The sequence below is a fragment of the Sciurus carolinensis genome, unplaced genomic scaffold, assembly GCF_902686445.1.
Source record: "Sciurus carolinensis unplaced genomic scaffold, mSciCar1.2, whole genome shotgun sequence".
NCBI classification, from domain to species: Eukaryota; Metazoa; Chordata; class Mammalia; order Rodentia; family Sciuridae; genus Sciurus; species Sciurus carolinensis.
The window spans coordinates 349,479-357,328 of record NW_025920163.1 but is presented as its reverse complement, the minus strand read 5'-3'; the positions used below and the strand labels follow the sequence as shown (position 1 = coordinate 357,328).

General features: G+C 34.7%; 1 pseudogene; it reads right to left on the bottom strand.

Annotated features, from left to right (window-relative positions):
* Window positions 1-1,908: 1,908 nt before the first annotated feature.
* On the bottom strand, window positions 1,909-2,534 carry LOC124974663 (D-aminoacyl-tRNA deacylase 1-like; annotated as a pseudogene).
* Between the last annotated feature and the right edge of the window lie 5,316 nt (window positions 2,535-7,850).

The following is a 7,850-nucleotide window of genomic DNA, read 5'->3' as shown; positions in this document are numbered from 1 at the left end:
ATTTCTGGGCATTGCCATGATGAAGAGCCAAGGCTTCCTCCAGTAACACTGTGGGGTCTTCACAATGGGGGTTTCGTGAAAGACCCTGTGTACTGGTGGAGGGAAGAATGCATTCTGTTAGATGGTGGAGGCCTACTAGTCTTCACCACAGGCTCTGTGGTTCACAGTATTTGAAAATCATTCCATCACCAGCCCAAGATTCAGGATTACATGAGAAGGACTGAGAAAGCAAAACAAAAGGAGAAAACAAAAGTTGTAATGGAGATCACTACATATAAACTCATGTCGATGACTATTCACACAAAGCCAAAGAGTTAATTTCTATAAAAAAATATTTATAAAAATATTTAAAATATTTTACACTGGTTAATATCTACCCCTTTCTCATGTAAAAAAATGAGTTCATAATCACAAAACTAATATAATCATTTTATCCATTTGTTGACTTTAACTATCTCAAAAATGTTCACATCCACTCCTTCATGGATTAATTACCTAGTACATGCTTTATGATTAAGCATGTTATAGAATATAAAAGATATAATCATTGCCTAAATGAACATATATTCCTATTGAGAGACATCTAGAAAAGCATGTCAATTAGTGAATTAAACAAAAGAACCTAAGTATCATTTATACAGACACTATGAAATTATTGCCCCAAATTTGAGATTTTAATATAAAGAATCTTTAAACAATCACATGCCTATTACCAAGGAGAAACATTCATAAAATGTAATGCTTTAAAGTTATTTGGGCCAGGTACATCAGTGCATGCCTGTAATCCCAGCAATTCGAGGCTGAGGCAGAATGACCACAAGTTTGAAGCCAACCACAACAACCTAATGAGGCTCTAAGTAACTCAACAAGACCCTTTTAATGTCCCATCTCAGTCTATCTTTTCTTCCAGAGTAATTTATTTTTTTGTAAAACTTTTCCCAGTATCCATCATCGGGAGTTCTTTCAGTGGGCTCTGTCCCTTCAACAAAGAACACTCACAGTTCTTCTTTGGTATTTCCAAAAGTATGCTCCAGATTTGTCTTTTATTTTTTATCTTCTGCCCCAGTCCTGGAATCAGCCATTTCTCCAAGAAGGCCTGGTTCCTTTTACAGGAAAACACCATTAGGAACCAAGATCTAGGTGTGAGTTATACTTATTGCTACTAAGTCACTGCTTCTAGGTCCTCTCAAGTTGCAAGAGTAAGAAAATTTACATCCTACTGATGTTTGAATTCAAAATCAAAATCATACATTTACTGGTAAAACTAGGAAATATATATAGTTTGTTTTATATTCATTTGGCATTGTAGAGGCAAAATATAGGAAACATCTATAGTGTCTACATAGGATCAAGGGAATTTTTTAGATTTAATTAATATTTATTTTTAGAAAAAATAAAAGATTTACAAGATGCAAAAGTTTCACACAAGATATTATCATTGATAGTTGTTCTCCTTATACCTTAACATGGGCCCTGTCTTATGAACTAGTGTTGGAAAGAACACAGCACAGATGTGCTGGAGATCCATCATGGACAAGCAGAATTCACCACAGTGGATTGATGACCAATGACATTGGACCAACTTGTCCTAAAACAAGCCAAAACATGGTATAAACCAGCAAAGCCTTTCTGTAGGGAGGCATGGGTGTGTGCCTCTGCCATGCACACTGCCTCATCAGCAGTACCCACTCCCTTCACATCACAACAACTACCGAAAACATAATGGTCCTTGGGGTTTGTTTCTGTTCTTTGTTTTTGTTCTGTGCTTTTTGCAGGGTTAGTTAGATTCCCAATTTCTTATGTATATCCCTCTCTTCATTTCTCAGTTCCAAATTCTTAAAGCAGTGTAGGTGCTTAGCATCTTGAATTTTTCAGGATCCAGATAGGCTCACCGGTAATGCATTAAGGCTATGGTTTGCACTCAGAGGACACATCCCACTCAGCCCCACTGCTGGGGCTGCAGTCTTCTTTTTGGGGAACATTTCTCTCTTTGCTTGATTCAGAAGGGCCCTTAGCTCTGGTCTTCTCTTTCCTCTGCTGCTGTTTCTCAAGTTTTGATAGCTGCTTTGGGTCCAAGGTAGCAGAAGCAGCACATTCCAGTTCTATGGTCTCAGGCCCATCATTCTGAATGTATACCTGCATATAGGCACCAAACTTGCCATCTTTGATGAGCTCTGGCCTGTAGGTCTTTCAAAGCTGCTCCAGGAAGCTGTTATCAAAGCCCACTGCCTGTTCTATGGGCATCATCAGGTAGAAGTCAGGTTTGTTGCCCTTCAGGATGCACTGGAGGGTAAACTGACTGACACATAGCACCCTGTACTGTTTACCCACCACACTCTTGACCAGTGCTTACCACCACTTTCATCCTCAAACACATGCAAGTTCAAAATCCTTCAAACCATGTCCTCCAGTTCCTTTTGTGTATCTTCCAGTGAAATACCCAGCAACACACAAGTACCATGTCCAATGGCACTTATCTGCTCCTCTCCAACTGTGATGCTGGCCCAAGTGATGCACTATGCCACAGCCTTCATGGCGGTGGCTGGGGCAAGTGGGGCAGCATCACACTCTGTCTGGTCTTGTGACTCAATGGGTGACTCCATGGCCAGCGCCCTCTGTGGGTGACCTAGGATCAAATTTTTACTAAATTATGCTGCATTCACACAATGAAATATCATACAGATCTTTAAAGACAAAAATCTTGTCTAGTTATGGCACGAGCTCCAAAATAAAATCTGCATTTTTTTATATTTGCAAAAAGAAACACAAAAGATAAACAGGATACTAAAAGTAATGTTTACCTATAAAACATTACATATAATGTTACATTTAAAAAAGTAATAAAATGTATAAAAGGTGTGGGGAGAAAATGAGGAGAGAGCAAAAGAGGAAATAACTTTTCTGTTTCTCTATATAGTTGAGTTTTATTGATTTTAAAATATATTTTTATTTTTAAAATTTATGGGGTTTTTTTTGTATTTTATTTACAGACACAGTCTCACTGAGTTGCTCAGTGCCTCACTTTTTCTGAGGCAAGTCTTTAACTCATGATCCTCCTTCCTGAGTCTCCCAAGCTGCTGGGATTACAGGTGTGTACCACTGTGCCCAGCATTGTTAATTTTTTAAAAGCACTTAAAATGCCTACCAAAGTGGAAGAATATGAAGAGTTCAAATACTAAAGGGAAAAAAAAATCTTTTCTGAAGAATTAATACTCGGAGACAAAGGAGATCTGACTTAAGGACTATTCAGTACCAAAAAATCCTTTGTAAATTTTAGCATAACAGAGGTATTTCAAGTCAAACAGTTGAATTTAATGTACTGAGATATACCCAGTTGCTAAACTTAGCCTATTCAAAAGCTTTAGCATTACCTCCTCTAAGAAATGGGTCTAACACCTTAGGCAAAATATGATTTACTTCTTTCTTCATAACCACAAGTCTATCACTGATGGTAAAACAAAATGACAAAAATCTCTGATAAGCCACCGAATCTCTTACTGGTCTGCACTAACTGGTACAATCTGGAAAATGTTTAAAAGCAAATCTATTCCAACTACTGATTCAACTCTTGTAGACATGCTGACATATGAAAGTTTCAAGTTTTATAGTACACAGGTAGTGTTGAAAAAGAAATAAGAGACAGTCAGAGATGTAAGAGTCAGCTGCAATTTTCCTCCAATAGCATTTTTATTATATTAAGTCTACATTTTTTGCATGCCACTTATAAAAGCAGAATAAACACATTTAAGAATATTAAAACTACTGAGGAAAAAACTGAGTGAATTACCATATAAGGTAATAATATATATTAAAGCAAAAATCATAAAGAAGAGACCTGAAAGGAGTACGTAAATAGGCAAATTGACTTTTGTCATGATTCTTAATAAAAAAATACAAAAATTTTTGGTATAAAATAAAGAAAATGTCATTGTATGATTTTTTGAAAAAAAGATGTGTAAGTATCCAAAGAATGGAAACGGTCTCCTTAGCAATTTGGAGAGAAAATACAAAGGTAGTAAACCAACCAAAGAAATTCAAATATAAGTTATGACATCTTTTGATAAACAAAGTATTACACTTTGCCTCAAAGTTTGGAAAGTTCTTCAAATAGCACATGTTTATTAATATAGCAGCTTTACTTACTTTTTCACAGATAAAGCACACAACATTTTTGCATTACTATTTACAGAATGCATTAAAATTGTCTTACAAAATGTGTCTGCATGAAATATTTCTAGCAATCTGGATTCATGTGTACATTTTATGACTGTTCCAAAAGTTATTTGCTAAATCTTTGTTTATTTACTTCAGAACAATTATTTTTTCAAGAGTGAAACCAAATTTTCCTTAAGTACTTTCCCCAAAAAGAAAAATAATAAATAAAAGGAGAGGTTGCAGTGTTCTCTCAGGAGAAGTAGTCTGTCAGCACTTTTACAGTGTAAGTAATTTCAGTCAAATAAGATGAGATAAAATAAGGACTTTCTTTAGAATTTCATGGAAAGGAAAGCATTCTAGAAAAAAAAACTTTCATAATTTCAGTCAATGAAGTACCTGTTACTATGAAAGACAAGATAAAAACTCTCATGCTTTATATACAGAGAAAAGGATAAAATAATAAAAGCAAATATGTTATTTGTCACTGCAAAGGAGCTTCCAGAATTTCCTTGGTATAATTTTAAATCTGGTATGAGGTGGGGCATTTAAAATGATTGAAGGGGAGCTGAAGAAATAGCTCAAATTGAACAGCGCTCACCTAGCATGAGCAGGGGCTATGGTTGGAGTCCCCAGCACCTCAGAGGAGGAAACAACAACAACAAAAACAACTCTAGGATGATTAAAGGTTTTGAATTTAGGAATATCTACAAGTAAATATTAATTATCATTTTCATGATTTGGAATATTTTAATTTAAAATATTAGAAAATGTCTCAAGAGATTATATTGATTTTTTCAAGAAAATTTCTTTTTGACATTATTAGTTGTATACATTTATAAGACAAATTGTGACAATTCAACACCTGTAAACAATACCTAATGATAGGATAATTTAGCATTTTCATCTCCTTATATATTTAGCAATTACTTTTATTAGGAAACTTCAACTCTTCCTTTAAAAATTTCTTTAAAAATATGTGATAACTGGTTGGGAAGTACATTCCCCCTACTGTGCTGTAGAACATTAGGACTAACCCCTATACCAAACCTCCTTCAAACTCTTTCTGACCTCTAGTGACTGTGATTCTATTCTTTACATCTATTGAAATCATGTTTTTAGTTTCCATGTAGCAAAAATCATGTGACATTTGTCTTCCTGTGTCTGATGTATTTCACTTAACATAATTTCCTCCCTTCTGTTCATGTTGCTGCATATGACAGGTTTCCATTATTTTTAATGGCTGAATAATATCTTATTAATATATATATATATATATGTATATACCACATTCTCTTTTTCCATTCAACCACCAACAAATAAATAATTAAATTGACCTCAAATCTTAGCTTCTGAGAATAGTGCTGCAATAAAAGTGAACATGTAGGTATCTCTTTAATATATTGATTTCATTTCCATTGGTTACTCAGTAGTAGAATAGCTGGATTGCATGTTAGTTTTTAGTATTTTTTTTTTTTTGCAGTGCTAGGGATCGAACCCAGGGCCTGTGCTTGCAAGGCAAGCCCTCTACCAACTGAGCTATCTCCCCAGCCCAGTTTTTAGTTTTTTGAGGAACTTCCAGTTTTCCATAATGAGTGTACTAATTTACATTCCCACAAACAATATGTAAAATTTCCACTTTCTCCACATCCTTGATAGCATTTTTTGGGGGGGTTGGTTTGTCTTTTTGATTATACTCATTCCAACTGTGGTCAGATGTTGTCCCATTGTGATTTTTATTTTCATTTCTTTGATGAGTGGTGATGTCGAGTGATTTTTCATAAACTCCATGGCCATTACTTTATCTTCTTTTAAGGAGTGCCTAGTCAGATCATTTGCTCATTTCACTGAATTTCTTATTGTTGAGTTTATTGAGTTCCATGTATATTCTGGATGTAAATTTTCATAGAATATTTTGTAAATATTTCCTCCCATTTTACTGATCATATCGTTACTCTTCCTTGTTTCCTTTGCTATGCACAAGAGTCTTCATTTGATGTGATACCATTTGTCTATATTTTTCTTTGCCTGTGTTGTTGGAATCCTGTCAAAAATAATTTTAAAAAATAAACATTACATGTAACAATGTCTTGAAGTATATTTTCATTATTTTTCTAATTCTCCAATGTGTTTCATGGTTTCAGATCTTACATTTAAGTTTTGATACATTTTCAACTGGTTTTATAAATTTAGTGAAAGGAATCTACCTTCATACTTTGGAATGTGAATATCTTAAGGAGACTCTCTTTTCTCCAATTTATGTTTTGGGGATCATTTTCAAAGAATAGTTGGCTATCCATATATAAATTTACTTTTAGTTTCTCTGTTATGTTCCACTGGTATGTGTGTGTCTGTTTTTATGCCAGTACCATGCTGTTTGGGTTAATATAACTTTGGATTATATTATGTTTCTTCCAATCTTATTCTTTATATTCAATATTTCTTTGTCTATTGAGGATTTCTTCTGATTCCACATAAATTATAGACTTATTTTTCTTCTTTCTGTGAAGAATGTTGTTGGCATTTTGATGGGAAATGCACTGAACCTGCATGTGGCTTGGGTAAGACACACTAAGTCCTACCCCTTGTTTTGGTATTTGCCTCTCATCAGTGTCTCAAGTACCAGAGTTAGTGATATTGAAAAATGCTATATTTATTTTACTTCTATAGTATATTACTCCAAAACTAGTGTTTAAAACAACACAAAAACATTTTTATAGAATTGCATGTGAGAAGCCCAAGACTGGACTCATTGAACTATGGTCAATGTGCCAGCACAGATGTGCTCTCTACTGGAAGGTTCTAGAACAAATCTCTTTCTTCATTTTTTTCTGGCTTTTAATGGGAAATTGCAGTCCTTGAACCTTGACTGTTTTCCTCCATCTTAAAATGAACAACCTTATACCTTTCTGACCAATCTCCCATGTTCACATCTACCATTCTGACCAATGTTTGGAAAAGTTTTCTGTTTTTAAGGAGTGGTGTAATTAGATTGGGTCAACCTGGATAACACAGGACAACCTCCTTATATAAAGGACTTTAAAATTGAACACATAAGCAAAGTCCCTTTTGCCACATATGGTAGCATGCTTACAATTTGAAAAGGTAAGAACATTATCAAGAACATTTCCTTTTTTTTCTTGAGTATTAGCTATCTCCAAACTACATTAAAAAATCCTTTATCTAGACATACCTATGGATCTTGAGTATATGCCTGTGTATCTCCTGGTAGCTGATAATGAAAGTGGTCTGAGATTATTGTGGCTCATGTTGAAGATGACTTCCCTTGGAAAACAGACTATGAGTTGGATAATCAAAGGACATTTTTAGGGTGTATTTTAGGAATTATCATTAGAGAAGAGGAGTGAAACAAGAGAAGAATTGGACAAAGGAAGAAATCAGGCTGATATCAAATAAAGAACCTACAGAATGGGAAATCTTTGCCAACTGTTACTCTAACAGGACATTAATATCCAGAATATATAAGAACTCAAAAAACTTAAACACAAAAATAATAATCCAGTTAATAAGTGCAGGCTCATGGCAAGCAACCTGCAAACTCATTTATTACGGGAAAAACCACATATTTTATAGACTTTTAACCCAATCACAATGTGCCATGGGGGATCAGACCACCAGGCCCCTATACAGGTTCCCTTGGTAACACTAGGTAAATTTGGGGGCAGTTGTTTACATTC